Raw genomic sequence first — 19,340 nt, 5'->3', positions numbered from 1 at the left:
TAATTTCCGACACCAAACTTAATTGCTTGAACTGTCAAACATTATCTATAATATTGTTTGCATTTGACTAAGGAACACACATCAGTTAAAATGTTAATATTAAATACTATATTCAAGGATATTTAGTATTGCTAACATTAACTTTCATATGTATGTTTTTAGTGAAAATAAATTGAAATCCTTAAATTCATATCCTTGTATCAGAAATTAAAATTAAAACTAGTTGATTATTCAAACTAACCCTCACTAAAAAAAGTACACAAAATCAAATTACACAACTATTATAAACTCATCAGGAGATCAACAATATATTGATATCAAAAGAAATACACTATTATATGTATGAAAAAACTTGTTCTGAAAGAATAATAAACATATATGTTTTTACAACAGTTACCATATGTATACCTTTGCTATTCTTTCAGAGTCATAAATGGTTTCACAATTTAAAATGTATACATAAATATGAGATTTTATTTTTGAATATGCAAAAATCTGATAATTTAGGTTTTACCTTTATGTTCTGCATCAATTGTTGACCTTGTGTATGGAAACACCGAAACAACTTCCAAGTAAATTGCAAGTGCTAACAATGCACAAGGCACAATCTACAATTATAGAAATAAAAAAAAGTTGTTAGCTCTTGTAAAAATAATCATATAAATAAAAGAAATATTTATATTGACAAAATACTGCATCATTATTCTATTGATTGACAACAATTCAAGGAGAAATCTAACATATAAGTATAGTTATATAAAGAAGCTATTGTAAAACTTACTTAAGCTAGTCAAATTGCTAACTTGGATATTGAACCTTTGAATGACTGCAATAATGTCCCTCTTTGGCACTGTAGTTTCTTCTATAAGGCTACTTGTTATATATGTATTTAAATACACACTTTAAAATTTAAACAATGTTAAATAAGGTCCAATGCATTATAAACCAAAAATTATAACAAGTATGAGGTCAAAAAAAAAATTGAACAACAAACCATAAATCTTAAATGAGTTTCATATGATAAATAAACTCCATCAAGAAGCTACTACTTGATTAAAGGATAAAATTTCTAGTCTTATTGAAAGTGCAGGCTCAACTTGCAACCTTAATCAATTGATTCAAGTAATAATGGATACAACTTGATCAAGGGCTTCATGTAATTCCTACTAGTGGGTGATTCTTAATCAACAATTATTATCTTAAAGGAGGGATCAAAGGTTTCTCGGATAAATCTGTTGTAGCATTGTGGAAATCAAGCTCTGATAGGTCTTGTTTCGCCATCAAGTTTCTGGAAACAAAATAAAGTCATTAGTGTGTTTAAGAAAACAAAGATTTCTAATCTACTTATCTGTCAAGCACCCAAGAGGTATGAGCTTCATCAAGACTAATAATCTGTGAATAAAGTCAATAGGCGATGAAGGACTAAGATTAAGGGTACTTTCAAAGAGGAACAATTATAACATCAAGCAGAGGGAAAAAATATAGAATTAACTATTCAAATTATACAATAGCCCAACACAAGTGACACAATAGACTTCTTCCAAGATAACTAAGATATTAACAGACTTATTTTGCACTCATTTCTATCTCAAGAATGTTCCATTAAGAGGTAAAAAGCAAAACTAGATGCAAACTAATCTTTCCATTCGACATTGCAAGTATTTTTTTCAATAGGTGCCTGCATTTTTCTGATTGGTAACCAAAAGATTTGAGACAGGCGATGTACTCTTTTTTCGCTTATGAAAAAAAATATTGGATTCTTGTATAATAAATATACTTGAGAATCTACATGAGTAATTAAATAAATATGAACATATTTGCATAATGAACATACTTGCAATCTTCACATGGAAAAGAAGTTAGAGTAGTAATTGTTTGGTGCAGCGGGCCGACAAGAGGGGAGGGTGAATTGCCTGAAAAAAATACCCTCCTCGTTCTTTCAACTCTTAAGGTGCAACAACAATAAATAAAAATAAAAGAACAGAATTAAAGAAGAGACTCAGGGATTGACTTGGTTACAACCTAGGTGGTTGTTAATCGATCCAAGTCGATTGAAAAGCTCAGTCAAAATCTCCTTCTCTGAAGGCGGAGAAGTCTTTTACACAATAAAAGCTTAAGTAGTTTCTAAGAAGTTAGTACAAGAGTTGATGATTAATTTCCTAGCTCCATGGCCCTTTTTATAGGGCCTGGAAACTCTATCTTCAGCTTGAGAGCGCCTCCCATAAGCATGGAGGGCGCCTCCAGCATGGTATTTGGATAAAGTTTTATCCAAATGCGAAACAGTTACTTTGACTGGTTTGAGGGTGCCCTCAATTCTATGGAGGGTGTCCTCAATGTGGAGGGCACTCTCAATGCTGCAACGTATAAATAGCTCCAGTTTCTTTTCACTCCTTTTTTTCTTCCAAAGCTCTGATCGCTTGGATGATTGCGACCAACTGAAATAGGGCTCACCTAAGCCTAATTTTTAGCCTTCTCCTCGAGAAGGCTTCCGCTCTGGCTTCTCATCCTGTAACGCCCAAAAATTCTCAAAATTATTTTAGAAGTATTCTATGATTTTTCAGGAATTTTAGAATATTTTTATGGAATTTTTAGAGTAGCGGAAGTAGCAAAAACAAATAGAAATGTAAAATGGTCTAGGCGGGAATTGAACCCAAGACCTATGGGACTGATGCCTTATAGAGGACCCTAGTAACCAGTTGAACCCAGCAGGGCCGTGCTGAAAGGAAAGGGAACCAATAATATTTATATGTAAGTTGGGCCGAAATTACCACTTAATATAAATAGGGAATTATTAAGTGGGGTTGGGTTTTTAACGCAACTTCTCCTCTCCCTCACCCTAGTCACGCCGCCCCTTCTCCTTTCTCTTCTCCTTCACGGCGCACCAAGCCTAAAAGGGGCTAGGGTTCCGTTCCAAGGGCAATAGGAACACCTTCCGGCGATATCTCGGCTACGAGAACGTTCCTCCCCGCAAGAAGAGCACGTGGACGTGAGGAAATCGACGGAGGGATCTTCTCCACCGGAAATCTAGCGATCAGATCGTAAGAAAATCTAGCGCAGGATGTAAGAAACCCCTCACCTGTAGTATAAGTAGCTAGTCGTATGTTTTGATGCATTGTTTTAACCGTATGTAGATTTTCAGTGATAGGGTGCGAATTAGCGCACACCAAACGTTTGATTAAACGCTTAGCTCAGTTAAATGCCACCATAGGCATTCTAGTAGCTTAGATAAATGCAATAGAAGCATTTTTACAGCTTAATTAGTCTTGCTATAGTTTTTATGGACAAACCGTCCAATGGGTGGGCTCCCACAGTTGCCCCTAGGTTCAGATAACCTAGTTCTGGGTTTAGACAACCTAGTAAAAGCAAGACAAGAATTATTAGCTTATGTTCAGTATTTTATTTTTCAGTGGCACTGTACTGGATTAGATATCCATTGGGTTGGGCTCCCATAGTCGTCCCTAGGTTTAGATAACCTAGTAACCCTGCTAAATTCGGGACTTGCAAACCTGGGTCTAGTTAGGGATGCGCGCATAGCAAGTACAGTTGCCGGGCCCAAACAGCAACATGATTATTATTTTAATCTACTTATGAATATAGTTTCCAAAACTTCACAACATAGTTAGGTGAATTCAGTACTGCTTTCGCACCAGTTTAGTATTAGCTTAGCTCTGTTTTTATATCAGTTTAGTTTTCTATTGATACAACATGATAGTTTATGACTAGCATTTATTGCCATGATCAGCTTCTTAGTTCTATGTTTTGTTTGTCATGCCACGCTTTAGCATATTCAGTGCATATTTCAAATAGCATGTTTTCAAAGCATAAGTCGTATCGTTTGCATGTTTTGTGAGGTAGATGGTTTCTTACTAAGCGAAAGCTTACAGATATTTTTTCCTTATACTGCAGATAAAGGTAAAGGAAAGATGGACTAGTGGAGGCTGGAGGTCAATGCAATGATGAAGATGTGTGTGGATGGAACCTGGAATAAAGACCTTGGAAGAATTAGAATGCTTAAGAACTTAGTGCTTCTTATTATGTTACTCTTTGCCTATTTAGTTATCTAAATGCATGAAATTATAGAAAATCTGCTTAGCTTGTTAGTAACCATGTTTAGAATATTAGTCGTTTGCTAATAGAATGTTTTCTAGTTATTTTAGAACTTGTGTATGTGAGTTGGCACGAAACAGTGCTGAAATCAGAGTTTATTGCGAAATCAGAAACCCCAATCGATCAGTGGATCGATTGGGGGCCCTCAATCGATCAGTGGATCGATTGGGAGCCTGGTTCCGCGAACAGTAAGCCTCTGGATTGATCAGCCGATCAATCCAGTCGCATTCTGTCGCGAACAGTAAGCTTCTGGATCGATCAGCCGATCGATCCAGTCGCGTTCTGTCGTGAACAGAGAGTTTGGGGATCGGTCGCTTAATCGATCGGGAAATCGCTCCTGCGAACAGAGAGATCTGGAATCGATCAGTGGATCGATTGGCCAGTCTAGATCGATCAGCCGATCAATCCAGAATATTAACCCAAGCACAGTAGCTATCGGAATCGATCCGTGAATCGATCCGAACGTCCCAATCGATCAGCCAATCAATTGGAACGCCTGTTTCGGTTGGAAGTACCTAAGTTCAGTCCTTAATCATATGTGAAGGTTAGATCCTCTCTTTTGAGTGCAGGTACAACCTTTAAAAAGGTACTTTTCAGCATAAGATCAAATTTAGTAGCAATTGGCATGAGTTTAGCAAAATTTTAAATCAGATCACGTTTCCGCACCTTAAAAACATAGCCTAGCACAGCATATTGTGACGGTCCGTCCTTACAGCCTAGTTAGTAGAAGGCGGGTCGTTACAGAGTGGTATCAGAGCAGAAAGTTCCATACTTCCTACACACACATCAGCATTGAACCTGCAGCTTCCAAGTAAGAATACCTCTCATTTTTTTTTTTTTTTGTGTTCCTGCTTTCTTGTTATAACTTATGTTAACTGAAGCATGTTAGTATATGATAATGTTTAACAAGATAGCAGTATTTATGTAACCATGATTAGATTAGTTATGTATGTCCTCTATGTCTTTAGAAATGGCACGAGAACGCCCAGCTAGAAGGGCACCAGCTATTGAGCCCCAGCATGAGGCAGGTAGTTCAGTGCCTCCCCCAGACCTTACAGCATTAGTGGCTCAGTTACAGCAGCAGCTAGCCGAACAGCAACAAGAGATAGCCACCCTAAAGGCTAACCAGCAGAATACTCCCACTGTCACCCCAGAACCCAACATAGCAACCCCAGTAGTTATAAAGGTTCCACCAGTCCAGCCTACAACACCAGTAGCCCCGGCAGCAGAGGCAAAGAGAGAAGCCTACCTGATCCAGTGGCAGAGAGTCAAGCCCGAGAACTTCTTAGGCACCAGTGAACCATGGGATGCTCAAGCCTAGTTCAAAACACTGGAGAGTACGATGGAGCTTCTGGACTGGCCAGAACAGGAAAAAGTGAAGTGTGCCTCCTTCTGCTTGACAGGAGATGCACGTATGTGGTGGAAGAGAATTAGAGCGAAGTGCCCAGTGAATCAGATGACATGGGCTGACTTCGAGAAAGAATTCTTCGAGGAGTTATTTCACATACGGGTCACAAACCGCCACTACGACGAGTTCATTGAGTTTCGCTAAGGCAACCTTTCAGTGGAGGAAGTCGTGAAGAAATTCAACAGATTGGCTCGTCTATGCCCTGAGCTAGTCAGCACAGAAAAAGAACGAGTCCGGTTGATGCTCAAGATGCTGAGGCCGGAAATAGCAATGAACGTGGCTGGCGGCGTCCATAGGCCGCAAACCACCGAAGAACTAGTCAGCAGTGCTCTGACCACTGAGCACTATCAGAACAATATTAAGCAACAGAAGCAAGTCCTCTCAGAGTCCAAAGGGCAAGGAGGCTCAGGTACTCAGAAACAACAAGGTCACAGCTCTAACTAGAAAGAGAACTCCAGCAACAAGCGCAAACCAGGGAGTTACCCGAAAGGAGGACCAGCTAGTAAACAGCCTAGCTATCCCAAATGTGTTACTTGCGGGAAATTTCACCCTGGAGTTTGTCGTAAGGGCACTCGAGGATGCTTTGAGTGTGGGCAGGAAGGGCATATGGCTAAGCAGTGCCCAAACAAGACTAGTCTTCCTCAACCACAGCCGATTCAGTACGGAGGCCAGCCAGCACAGCTACATCAGATGCAGGCCGCTTTAGATGGTCCACACATCAGCTAGGGCAGATTAGAAGCCCCTCCAGCTATGACCAATGCAAGGATCTACTCACTCACCAGAGAGGACGTAGCAAATGCCTCGACAGTTGTTTCAGGTCAGATCAGTATTTTACAGCAAAGTACAACTGTCTTATTCGATACTGGGGCAACCCATTCTTATATATCCAAGGCATTTGCCGAGAAGTTAGTGATACCCCCAGAGGTACTCAATAGTCAGTTTCTTATGACCTTACCTTCAGGAGAAATTATGGCATCCACGCACTGGCTCAGAGCAGTGCCAGTCATTATAGCAGACAGAGAACTCTTTTGTGATCTGATAGTGCTAAATATGACTGATTACGATGTAATTTTTGGAATGGACTTCCTAATCAGATACGGTGCCTCTATAGAGTGCCGTAAACAGAAAGTCATATTCCAACCGGAGGCAGAAGTACAGTTCGAGTACATCGGGGAACCAAAGAGAAAGGCCAAGAAGTTTCTCTCAGCTCTAAAAGCACAGAGGTTAATGGATTCAGGATGTACGGGATTTTTAGCGCATATAGTCAATGTCAGTCAGGACAAGGACCAACAGCTAGCAAAGGTCCGAGTCGTATGTGACTACCCAGCAGTCTTCCCTAAGGAGTTACCCGGACTAGCACCAGACAGGGAGATTGAATTTGAGATAGAACTCATTCCCGGTACAAATCCTATCTCCAAAGCGCCCTACCGCATGGCTCCAGCACAACTGAAGGAACTTCATGGGCAATTACAGGAGCTGCTTGACAAGGGCTTCATACGTCCTAGTCACTCACCATGGGGAGCGCCTGTATTGTTCGTGAAGAAGAAGGAAGGGAGCATGTGCTTGTGCATAGACTACAGGGCACTGAACCAAGTCACCATCAAGAACAGGTATCCTCTTCCCAGAATAGATGACCTGTTCGATCAGCTAAAGGGAGCAGCAGTGTTCTCTAAGATAGATCTCAGATCAGGTTATCATCAGGTGAAGGTTAAAGAAGGGGATATACCCAAGACAGCGTTCAGGACTAGATACGGGCACTACGAGTTCGTAGTCATGCCCTTTGGCGTGACAAATGCTCCAGCTACTTTCATGGACCTCATGAACAGAGTATTCAGGGATTACCTAGATAAATTTGTTATTGTATTTATCGATGACATTCTTATCTATTCAGGAACTCAAGAAGAACACGCAGAGCACCTGCGAATAGTATTGCAGACCCTTCAGCAGAACCAGCTGTACGCCAAGTTCACGAAATGTGAATTTTGGTTAGATCAGGTGTCCTTCTTGGGTCACATCATCTCAAAGGATGGTATCATGGTAGACCCCAGTAAAATAAAAGCTGTGAGTAGTTGGAAAAGACCCAAGAACGCCAGCGAAATCAGAAGCTTCCTGGGATTAGAAGGTTATTACAGAAAGTTCATAGAGGATTTCTCCAAGATAGCCTCCCCACTGACTGCTCTTACCAGAAAGAACAGGAAATTTCAGTGGACAGAGGACTGTGAGAACAGCTTCAGCGAGTTAAAAAGAAGATTGACCAGTGCACCTATTCTGACCCTACCAGAAACCACAGATAGCTTTGATATTTACAGTGACGCCTCTATATTGGGATTAGGAGCAGTACTGATGCAAGAAGGTAAGGTGATCGCCTATGCCTCCAGACAACTCAAGGAATATGAGAAGAATTACCCTATTCATGACCTTGAGCTTGCAGCAGTAGTGTTCGCTCTCAAAATTTGGAGACATTACTTGTATGGAGCTCAGTGCAGAGTGTATACAGATCATCAGAGTCTGAAGTACTTCTTCACTCAGAAGGATCTGAATATGCGACGGCGCAGATGGCTAGAGCTGGTCAAAGACTACGACATAGACATCCTCTACCACCCAGGAAAAGCCAATAAGGTGGCGGATGCACTTAGTAGAAAGTCCGATGCTACCTTACTAACCCTAACAGCCATGTCACCACCCCTACAGAAAGAGATCACAGATTTTGGTCTCGAACTTATAGTGGGACAGCTCTCTACAATGACATTAGAGTCTACCTTGCTTGGTGACATTCAGATAGCTCAGGAGCAGGATCCTAAAATTCAGAAAATTAAGCAAGGGTAAGCAGAATCAGGAAGTAGAGAATTCAGAGTGTCCGATAGTGGGGTGTTGTATTTCAGCGACAGACTTTGTGTTCCAGATCAGGAGGAGCTACAGAGGAAGATTCTAGACGAGGCTCACAGGACTCCCTATGCGATGCATCCTGGTTCCACCAAGATGTACCAGGACTTGAAGAAACATTTTTGGTGGCCTGGGATGAAGAGAGACATCGCTAGATATGTCAGCACCTGTCTAACTTGCCAGAGAGTCAAGGCAGAACATCAGAGACCAGGAGGAGTTCTACAGCCTATCCAGATTCCAGAATGGAAGTGGGAAGACATCTCTATGGATTTTATAGTGGGACTACCCAGAACCACGAATGGTTTCGATACCATCTGGGTGATAGTCGACAGGTTGACTAAATCAGCCCACTTTTTAGCTATCAGGATATCCTACTCCATGAAACAGCTAGCTCAGCTATATCTCAAGGAGATCGTCAGACTACATGGAGTCCCACAGACCATTATTTCGGACAGAGACAGTAGGTTCACCTCTCACTTCTGGGAGTGTGTACAGTCAGCATTGGGCACGAAGTTAAAATTCAGCACAGCTTTCCATCCTCAGATAGATGGTCAGACGGAGCGAGTAAATCAAGTACTCGAAGATATGCTCCGAGCATGTGCCCTAGATTTAAAGGGCAGCTGGTGCAAATATCTGAGTTTAGCAGAATTTGCATACAACAACAGCTATCAGGCCACCATCGGCATAGCACCTTACGAGTCTCTCTATGGGCGGAGGTGTAGATCTCCAATCTGCTGGTATGAGAGTGGTGAACAGAAAGAACTAGAACTGATCAGTACCACAGCAGCTATACAGCAGATCCGCTAGAGGATAGAGACAGCTCAGAGTCGCCAGAAAAGCTATACTGATACACGGCGCAGACCCTTAGAATTTTCAGTTGGGGATTCAGTGTTCCTCAGAGTAGCTCCCATGAAGGGAGTAATGCGTTTTGGGAAGAAGGGCAAATTAAGTCCCAGATATGTGGGACCATACCTTATCACTAGAAGAGTTGGCAAGGTAGCATATGAGCTAGAGCTACCACAGGAGATGTCAGCCATCCATAATGTATTTCATGTCTCTATGCTGAAGAAGCATATCCCAGATGCCACCCAGGTGATTGAGCCCCAGACGATACAAGTCCGCAAAGACCTCAGCTATGATAGTCGGCCTATTCAGATAATAGACCGAGCAGTTAAGAAATTACGAAACAAGGAGGTACCATTAGTAAAAGTCATTTGGCAAAGTCACACAGCAGAAGAGGCAACTTGGGAGACATAAGCTAGTATGAGACAGAAGTACCCAGAGTTATTCTAAGTTCGAGGACGAACTTTTTATAAGGTATGGGGAATTGTAATGCCCGAAAATTCTCAAAATTATTTTAGAAATATTCTATGATTTTTCTGGAATTTTAGAATATTTTTATGGAATTTTTAGAGTAGCGGAAGTAGCAAAAACAAATAGAAATGTAAAATGGTCTAGGCGGGAATTGAACCCGAGACCTATGGGACTGATGCCTTATAGAGGACCCTAGTAACCAGTTGAACCCAGCAGGGTCGTGCTGAAAGGAAAGGGAACCAATGATATTTATATGTAAGTTGGGTCGAAATTACTACTTAATATAAATAGGTAATTATTAAGTGGGGTTGGGTTTTTAACGCAACTTCTCCTCTCCCTCACCCTAGTCACGCCGCCCCTTCTCCTTTCTCTTCTCCTTCACGGCGCACCAAGCCTAAAAGGAGCTAGGGTTCCATTCCAAGGGCAATAGGAACACCTTCCGGCGATATCTCGGCTACGAGAACGTTCCTCCCCATGAGAAGAGCACGTGGACGCGAGGAAATCGACGGAGGGATCTTCTCCACCGGAAATCTAGCGATCAGATCATAAGAAAATCTAGCGCAGGATGTAAGAAACCCCTCACCTGTAGTATAGGTAGCTAGTCGTATGTTTGGATGCATTGTTTTAACCGTATGCAGATTTTCAGTGATAGGGTGCGAATTAGCGCACACCGAGCGTTTGATTAAACGCTTAGCTCAGTTAAATGCCACCATAGGCATTCTAGTAGCTTAGATAAATGCAATAGAAGCATTTTTATAGCTTAATTAGTCTTGCTACAGTTTTTATGGACAAACCGTCCAATGGGTGGGCTCCCACAGTTGCCCCTAGGTTCAGATAACCTAGTTCTGGGTTTAGATAACCTAGTAAGAGCAAGACAAGAATTATTAGCTTATGTTCAGTATTTTATTTTTCAGTGGCACTGTACTGGATTAGATATCCATTGGGTTGGGCTCCCATAGTCGTCCCTAGGTTTAGATAACCTAGTAACCCTGCTAAATTTGGGACTTGCAAACCCGGGTCTAGTTAGGGATGCGCGCATAGCAAGTACAGTTGCCGGGCCCAAACAGCAACATGATTATTATTTTAATCTACTTATGAATATAGTTTCCAAAACTTCACAACATAGTTAGGTGAATTCAGTACTGCTTTAACACCAGTTTAGTATTAGCTTAGCTCTGTTTTTATATTAGTTTAGTTTTCTATTGATACAACATGATAGTTTATGACTAGCATTTATTGCCATGATCAGCTTCTTAGTTCTATGTTTTGTTTGTCATGCCACGCTTTAGCATATTCAGTGCATATTTCAAATAGCATGTTTTCAAAGCATAAGTCGTATCGTATGCATGTTTTGTGAGGTAGATGGTTTCTTACTAAGCGAAAGCTTACAGATACTTTTTCCTTATACTGCAGATAAAGGTAAAGGAAAGATGGACTAGCGGAGGCTGGAGGTCAATGAAATGATGAAGATGTGAGTGGATGGAACCTGGAATAAAGACCTTGGAAGAATTAGAATGCTTAAGAACTTAGTGCTTCTTATTATGTTACTCTTTGCCTATTTAGTTATCTAAATGCATGAAATTATAGAAAATCTGCTTAGCTTGTTAGTAACCATGTTTAGAATATTAGTCGTTTGCTAATAGAATGTTTTCTAGTTATTTTAGAACTTGTGTATGTGAGTTGGCACGAAACAGTGCTGAAATCAGAGTTTATTGCGAAATCAGAAACCCCAATCGATCAGTGGATCGATTGGGGTCCCTCAATCGATCAGTGTATCGATTGGGAGTCTGGTTCCACGAACAGTAAGCCTCTGGATCGATCAGCCGATCGATCCAGTCGCATTCTGTCGTGAACAGTAAGCTTCTGGATTGATCAGCCGATCGATCCAGTCGCGTTCTATCGCGAACAAAGAGTTTGGGGATCGATCGCTCAATCGATCGAGAAATCGCTCCTGCGAACGGAGAGCTCTGGAATCGATTAGTGGATCGATTGGCCAGTCTGGATCGATCAGCCTATCGATCCAGAATATTAACCCGAGCACAGTAGCTATCGGAATCGATCCGTGAATCGATCCGAACGTCCCAATCGATCAGCCAATCGATTGGAACGCCTGCTTCGGTTGGAAGTACCTAAGTTTAGTCCTTAATCATATGTGAAGGTTAGATCCTCTCTTTTGAGTATAGGTACAACCTTTAAAAAGGTACTTTTCAGCATAAGATCAGATTTAGTAGCAATTGGCATGAGTTTAGCAAAATTTTAAATCAGATCACGTTTCCGCACCTTAAAAACATAGCCTAGCACAGCATATTGTGACGGTCCGTCTTTACAGCCTAGTTAGTAGAAGGCGAGTCGTTATGTTTGTCCCTTTGGAGGCCGGCAAGAGGGGAGGGGTGAATTGCCCTACAAAATAAAACTCGAACCTTTCTCGGATTTCAACTATATAATGAACACTTGTAATAAATAAATAAAGGAGATTAAGTAAAGAAAAAGCAGACACCAGAGTTTTACTTGGTTTGCAATCAGGGGATTGCTAATCCAAGGAATGTAAGCGCACTATCTGATTCTCCTCTGGGCGGAGTAGCCTCTTTACAACGTTGACAGCACAAATGAAAAGAACAGAATTGAAAGCACAGAAGGAATTGATTACAAGTGAGTTCTTTTAATCTGTGCATACCAGTGCTATATTTACAGCACTGGTCGGGGCGCCCCGAAGGGGTTCCGGGCGCCCTGGGGGGATAAAACTTTATCCCCCAACGTTCAGATCGCGTTTGACTCGATCTGGTCAAAAACCTCGTTCCGGGCGCCCCGGAGGGTTCCGGGCGCCCCGGAGGGGTCCGGGTCTTCTGTTCCGGCTCCACTAGCTTGGGTGATCTCGGCCATCCGGAATAGGGCTCACCCGAACACATGTTCCGGCCTTCTCCTCGAGCAGCCTTCCTTTCCGGTTTCTCGTCCCTCGAACGTCGCGCACGTTCTTCTCGTCCACCGGTGTACTCTTCCGCGGTCACCTCATCCCTCGGACGCACCGAGCCCGTCGGCTCTCTCCCGTGCCATCCTTCTCGCTAGCCGCGTCTTCCGCTCGACTTTCTGTGTTCCTAAGCTCCTGCACACTTAGACACAAGGGTTAAACAAACGCAGGACCTAACTTAGCTTGTTTGACCACATCAAAACACCTTGGGGTTCCAACAATCTCCCCCTTTTTGATGTGAGCAACCCAAGTTAAGTTAGGGTAACCATATGCAATAAAAACAATTTATATTCAATTAAGTCCAAATATTTTTCAATTGAAAAAATTATAGTATTATAGTACCTCCCCCTAAACTTAACATACTTCTCCCCCTTTGATCACATAAAATTTGGGGTTATAAACAAGTCTAAGGTCAATTCAAACATGAACTTTCAAGTGTAAAATAATGTTTAAGTAAATACTCTCTTCAGAATTTTTGTTGAAAAAAAATATTTTTCAGATAAGAACAGTCATAAGTGTTAAAAAATTGAAGTTTTAAAACTTATCTCAGCATTCCCCAAAAAAAATTCTAAGTGAATATTCATAAGAAACAATTCTAAGTCAATTTTAAAAAAAATGATAAGGCAATATTTTAAAAAACACTCTAAGTTTTCTTTTATAAAAAAAATATAAGTCAATTTTCATAAAAATTTCTAAGATAATAAAAAAATAATTCTAAGTTAAGTTGAAAATTTTTTTTAAAATATTTTCTAACACAAATTGAATAACTCTTTTAAAGCATTAAGTAATTTAAATTAATACTTTTTCAGTTAATCAATTAAACTTTTCATTTCGATACTTGGCTTCTAGGTCGTGGCGAGACACTAGGCCTTCTTGGTTATTGGAGCATCAACCACTTCCTTAGACAAAGCCTCATAAAGAAATTAGTTGTTTAATTTTCTTGTTGAAAATGCTAAGTCTAATTTTAATTTTAAATTAAATAGGTTTTTGGAACCCAATAGAGGTTCCTACCTACAGGATTAACCAAGTATTTCCTAGGTATATAGATTTTTGATATATTTCTAATTTGACTTTGATGAAATCTATAATACCAATTCAAACATTTATAATTTCTAAAAGTAGAAATATTTGAACAATTAGATTTTTTCAATCTTTCTATTTCTTCTTTTAGTTTTTCATTTTCAATTTTCAATTTTTCAAAATCCTCTATAAGACATGATTTTGCCAAAATTCTCTTTGTTTCTAAAATTTCATTTTCTAATTTGGCATTTTTATTTTCTAATTTATACATGGATTTAGTCATAGTTTTGATACCAAAGTAAAGTTCATCAGGGGGTAAGAGGCATACCTCACTTACCATATCAGACTTGAAGCCTGAATCTCCCCCTGCTTCGCTACTTCCATCTGAGGTCACTCCCTCTTCATCGATGCTGGGTTCTGATGTACTTTGTCCTTCGTGGCTTGCCATCAGTGCAATCCCCGCATATTCTTGAGCTTCTGATTCAGATGAAGAAGTGTCATCCCAAGTTGCTTTTAGGTTGTGTTTCTTGGGTGTCTTCATTTTGACCTTCTTGAGTTCTGGGCAGTCTTCCCTTAGGTGTCTCTCCTTCTGACACTGGTAGCACCGTACCTTTCTTCTACCTTTTTGATTCTTTTTATTCTGCATTTTAAATTTATTAGATCTAAAAAACTTTTGAAAGTTTCTTACCATGTACGCTTCTTGATCGTCTTTGGAGTATGACTCGGGTTCATCCTTATTCGTTGCGTTCAGCGCCATAGTCTTGGTTGTGTCCTTTGATATCTCTGCACATCTAGTTTCGTGTAATTCAAGGGTAGAGAACAACTCTTCTAAAGTACTTACCTCCAGGTCTTTTGAGATGTAGTAAGCATCGACGATTGATGTCCATTCCGAAGTTCTTGGAAACGCATTGAGCGCGTAGCGTATAGTGTCCCAGTTTATTATCGTTTCACCAAGGTTTTCGAGACCAGTAACTAGTTCTTTTACCTTTGCGTGTAGACCAGCTACTTTCTCACCTTTCTCCAGACGGATGTTCATCAGTTTGTTGCGGAGAATGTCCCTTCTAGCGAGCTTTGCTTCGGACGTGCCTTCGTGGAGTTCCAAGAACTTCTCCCAAAGTTCTTTAGCAGATAAATAGTTTCCGATGCGGTTGACCTCTTGAGGCGGTAACACGCTCAGCAGGTGATGTTCCGCACGGCTGTTTGCTACCGACTCATTCTGCTCCTTCTTTGTCCAATCGCTCTCTTCTTTTTCTTTTCCATCTTTATCTATTGGAGCTACAAAACCATATTTCATAATAAATCTAATTTCAAAATCTGTTTTTAGGAATACCTTCATACGACGCTTCCAGTCTGCGAAGTTCCCCTCGAATTTTGGTGGAACAATGCTTGGTCCGGCCATCTTTGTTGCTTCGATCGACGGTTAGTCCTCCTGAAGCGCTTTGCTCTGATACCACTTGTTTGTCCCTTTGGAGGCCGGCAAGAGGGGAGGGGTGAATTACCCTACAAAATAAAACTCGAACCTTTCTCGGATTTCAACTATATAATGAACACTTGTAATAAATAAATAAAGGAGACTAAGTAAAGAAAAAGCAGACACCAGAGTTTTACTTGGTTTGCAATCAGGGGATTGCTAATCCAAGGAATGTAAGCGCACTATCTGATTCTCCTCTGGGCAGAGTAGCCTCTTTACAACGTTGACAGCACAAATGAAAAGAACAGAATTGAAAGCACAGAAGGAATTGATTACAAGTGAGTTCTTTTAATCTGTGCAAACCAGTGCTATATTTATAGCACTGGTCGGGGCGCCCCGAAGGGGTTCTGGGTGCCCTGGGGGGATAAAACTTTATCCCCCAACGTTCAGATCGAGTTTGACTCGATCTGGTCAAAAACCTCGTTCCGGGCGCCCCGGAGGGGTCCGGGTCTTCTGTTCCAGCTCCACTAGCTTAGGTGATCTCAGCCATCCGGAATAGGGCTCACCCGAACCCATGTTCCGGCCTTCTCCTCGAGCAGCCTTCCTTCCCGGTTTCTCATCCCTCGAACGCCGCGCACGTTCTTCTCATCCACCGGTGTACTCTTTCGCGGTCACCTCGTCCCTCGGACGCATCGAGCCCGTCGGCTCTCTCCCGTGCCGTCCTTCTGGCTAGCCGCGTCTTCCGCTCGACTTCCTGTGTTCCTAAGCTCCTGCACACTTAGACACAAGGGTTAAACAAACGCAGGACCTAACTTAGCTTGTTTGACCACATCAAAACACCTTGGGGTTCCAACACGTTACACATCCCTCAAACATCACGTATGTTCTTCTCACCCACTAGTGTACTCTTCTACAGCTTTTTCATCCCTCGGACGCACTAAGCCCGTCGGCTCCCTTCCCGTGTCGTCCTTCTCGCCAGCTGCGTCTTCCGCTCGACTTCCTGCATTCTTAAGCTCCTGCACAGTTAGACACAGAGATTAAAACAAAATAGGACCCAACCTAACTTGGTTGATCACATCAAAATAATAACGGAGTCCAACAGTAATATTCAAGAGAATAAACAAGCATTTTGGGCATGAAACTATGCTTTAGGAAATCACAATAAAAAAATAAAAGAAAGTAAATATTTCATAATAGCATGTAACATTTTGTGTCATTTAAATCTTGTTGAGGTAATACCTTTAGCTAAAATAATATAGTTATCTAAAGGTACTGATTTTCACCGGCAATTTATGCCATATAGGATATTGCTAAGGAACTAGGATCTCAGTTTCATTAACATTTACTTACATAAATTTCATTAATGTCATATCTAGCTCTCAAGTTTTGTAGCACATCTGGTTCGTGCAAATAAACAAGTTTGGTCATGTCATCCACTCCACTAGGTGAAGCTTCAGGATCCTTAGGGTGGACATCATAGATCTTAGCAGTCACCTGCATTACAACGAGTGGTCATTTTAAAGAAAGACACATAAATTAATACTATGGGTTCACTATCCCTTGATAGATACTAGGAAGATCTCTAAATCACTGAACACACAAAAGATGGCATCCAACCATTTAAGCTTCAGAAGCATCTTCCATATGAGACTATCAGAGACAAATCAAACACCAGAATAGCTTATAAAGACTTGCACGTGCTAACTTCCATGGCATACATGCCAAAAACAAAATGTAATTTAACAGTGAATGATGTGCTCACATTCTCCCAGTGCTACAGCTGATCTTAATCTCACTAGCCTTGACCTCCAAGACTTCTCCATCTATCCAAGTGACATCAGGATCCTCAACCGAGACTTGTGAACCTACTGCTACACTAAATTTTCTTGCTTGTGAAGGAAATTTATCAACATTGGGACTAAAACAAATGGCCTTAGTTCAATGCATGCACAAAAATGAACCAACAAAGCTAGAATGACAAGAACTGATCGGTAGAATTAAAAATATTTTTTATGTTACAATAAAAATCAGAATATTTGCGTATCCACTATTCTTGGCTAATTATAGATTAAGAGCAACTTAAAGTTTCGGCAAAAAAAATCATTTCGTTAAAATCTGTTGGATCAAATCTAGTTTGATAGATGCTTCTTCTAGTACGAAAAACATTCCTCATAGGAAAACCAAAATAAATCGAACTAGTGCTAGCCATCATGATTAGATTCCTCACCATTGTCGCTACGACGACACCAAAGCCAAGAGGTACTCCCTGATGCTTCCTCCTACAAGCTTCGAGGTACACTAGCAAGTATCAAATATGTAGGAAGTTTACAATTTCAGGATGAAATGCAAAGTTCCCTCAAGCTCCACTGCCTGACCCTGCTCGTGCTCCCCTCGACGACACACTTAGAAGTGAGACAGATCTTGCTCGTCCCTATCTAATGTCTCCAGATCGCTTCAAAGGGAATAGCGAAGAGGAGACGACGACCAGAATGGAATCCCTGATCGATGACCTAAGCCCTTCGCATCCTCTTCCTCGTTCACTTATAAAAAAATTATGACAACAAAAGAGGCACAGATTCATTCCGCCTTTCTCTTACAGGATGAAGAAGAGCTCGTCGGGGAAGTCAGGGGGATTCTGGTGGTAGCGAGGTTGTGGCAGAGGGGGGGAATGCTTAGAAATCGAGAAGAGATCAAAAAAGAAAAATGCGAAATAGGTGAAGAGATCGTAGGTTGGACAGAAATGCTTAGGGATTGAGAAGGTAAAGGGCGGAATGCGACGGTAAAAAATTTCAGGGAGAGGGAAAGAAAAAACGCCGCGACAAGAAATGGCGAAGGGGAAAAAGCGGCAAAAGAAAAAAAACAACAGTATTCAACAACACTTAATAGACAACAGTTTTCAAAAACCGTTGTCGTAATCCCAAAAAAAGCGCACATAGAAAACAGTTTTCAAAAATTATTGTTGTAGCCTTTAAAAATCGTTGTCATAGCCCCAAAAAGTATAAATAGACAACAGTTTTTAAAAACTGTTGTCGTAGGCAAAAAAAAATTGCTAAAAGACAACGATTTTTGTTAAAATCATTGTTAAAAGGCAAAAAATTAACGATTTGCTATAAAACCTTTGTCGTTTGAGTGTTGTTGAATGAGGATTTTCTTGTAGTGGAAAGTACTAGGGACAGACATTCAGCTTTCCTTTCTTCATACCTGACATACTCTTTTATATTTTCCTTAGTGACTCCCCATCTTCCACTGTTTAATTATATTAATTACCAATGGAAGGCATCTTTGTCTTGGCTTCTTCTCATTTAATGATAGATAGAGTGTTCTCCTTTGTTTTCTCTTTCCCTTATTAATTATCTGTCTTTTCCTCTTTTATTATTTTATCGGTTCATTATGTGTACAATGTCAATGCCATACCTCGAGCCGGATCGGTGGCCCGCTCGGCTCAAGGTCCTGGCCCGCTCAACTTGCTCTCTTGTCGACCGGGTTAACCAGACACTAGTTTACTCAGGTGGTCGATCAGATAATGATCCCTCCGATCGGCTGGTGAATCGCTTCCTGCTCGGGTTCGTCCGAGCATTACTTAAGCCCTGGCATTGACCGCCTTGACTTTGACCTGCACCGTCGCAATTGACTTGTGCCAGGTAGGCTCCTCCTTATCGCTGCATCACAAGCCTCCCCTTCAAGTCTAGTCGAAGGAGGTTGTAAGTATGATTGACTGGACAAGAAGATGTGTCTTCGGTAATTTCAAGATCCGTTCGGCCCACATGCCGATCGGCCTGTGCTTGGTCTTTAATCGCTGATCATCCTACAAGCCCACGCCAGTTTTAGCTTCATTCTGCCATTGCCAGGTTCAGCCCTATGACCCGTTCTTTGCGCCGATCGGGACGATGCGCAACAACACTTGGCACATGTTTTTCTTTTTCCCTGCATGTCCTCAGGCGAGCTCGATTGTGACTGACGTCATCTAAATTTCTTAAAGACTGTGCAAATTCCTGATAATTATGGCCAAGCACGCGTCCATACCTTTTTAATTAAGCACATTAAATGCTATCCGGTGATCAAAGGACACATGTCCCTCACTGTCGCCGCACACTCGATGTGATAGGCAGATATTCTCTTGTAATGAGGTGTGCGCCTTTTCAAAATCAACGATGGGATCTACTTCTAGGTTTCTGTAGCTTTGGATTGGACGACTGAGGTCGGTTGGCCGAGAGGTTTATAAACCTCGCGTG

The 19,340-nt window shown here is 41.2% G+C and overlaps 1 long non-coding RNA gene across 1 annotated transcript; it reads right to left on the bottom strand.

Moving 5' to 3' along the window:
- Window positions 1-15,929: 15,929 nt before the first annotated feature.
- LOC122044440 lies at window positions 15,930-17,899 on the bottom strand. Its single transcript, XR_006129555.1, has 2 exons — window positions 17,336-17,899; window positions 15,930-16,124 (listed from the first exon to the last, which is right to left on the bottom strand). It is a non-coding gene; the product is annotated as an uncharacterized LOC122044440 (long non-coding RNA).
- Between the last annotated feature and the right edge of the window lie 1,441 nt (window positions 17,900-19,340).

This window comes from Zingiber officinale, chromosome 2A (genome assembly GCF_018446385.1).
Source record: "Zingiber officinale cultivar Zhangliang chromosome 2A, Zo_v1.1, whole genome shotgun sequence".
In the NCBI taxonomy this organism is placed as follows: Eukaryota; Viridiplantae; Streptophyta; class Magnoliopsida; order Zingiberales; family Zingiberaceae; genus Zingiber; species Zingiber officinale.
This window is presented reverse-complemented; position numbering and strand designations above follow the sequence as displayed.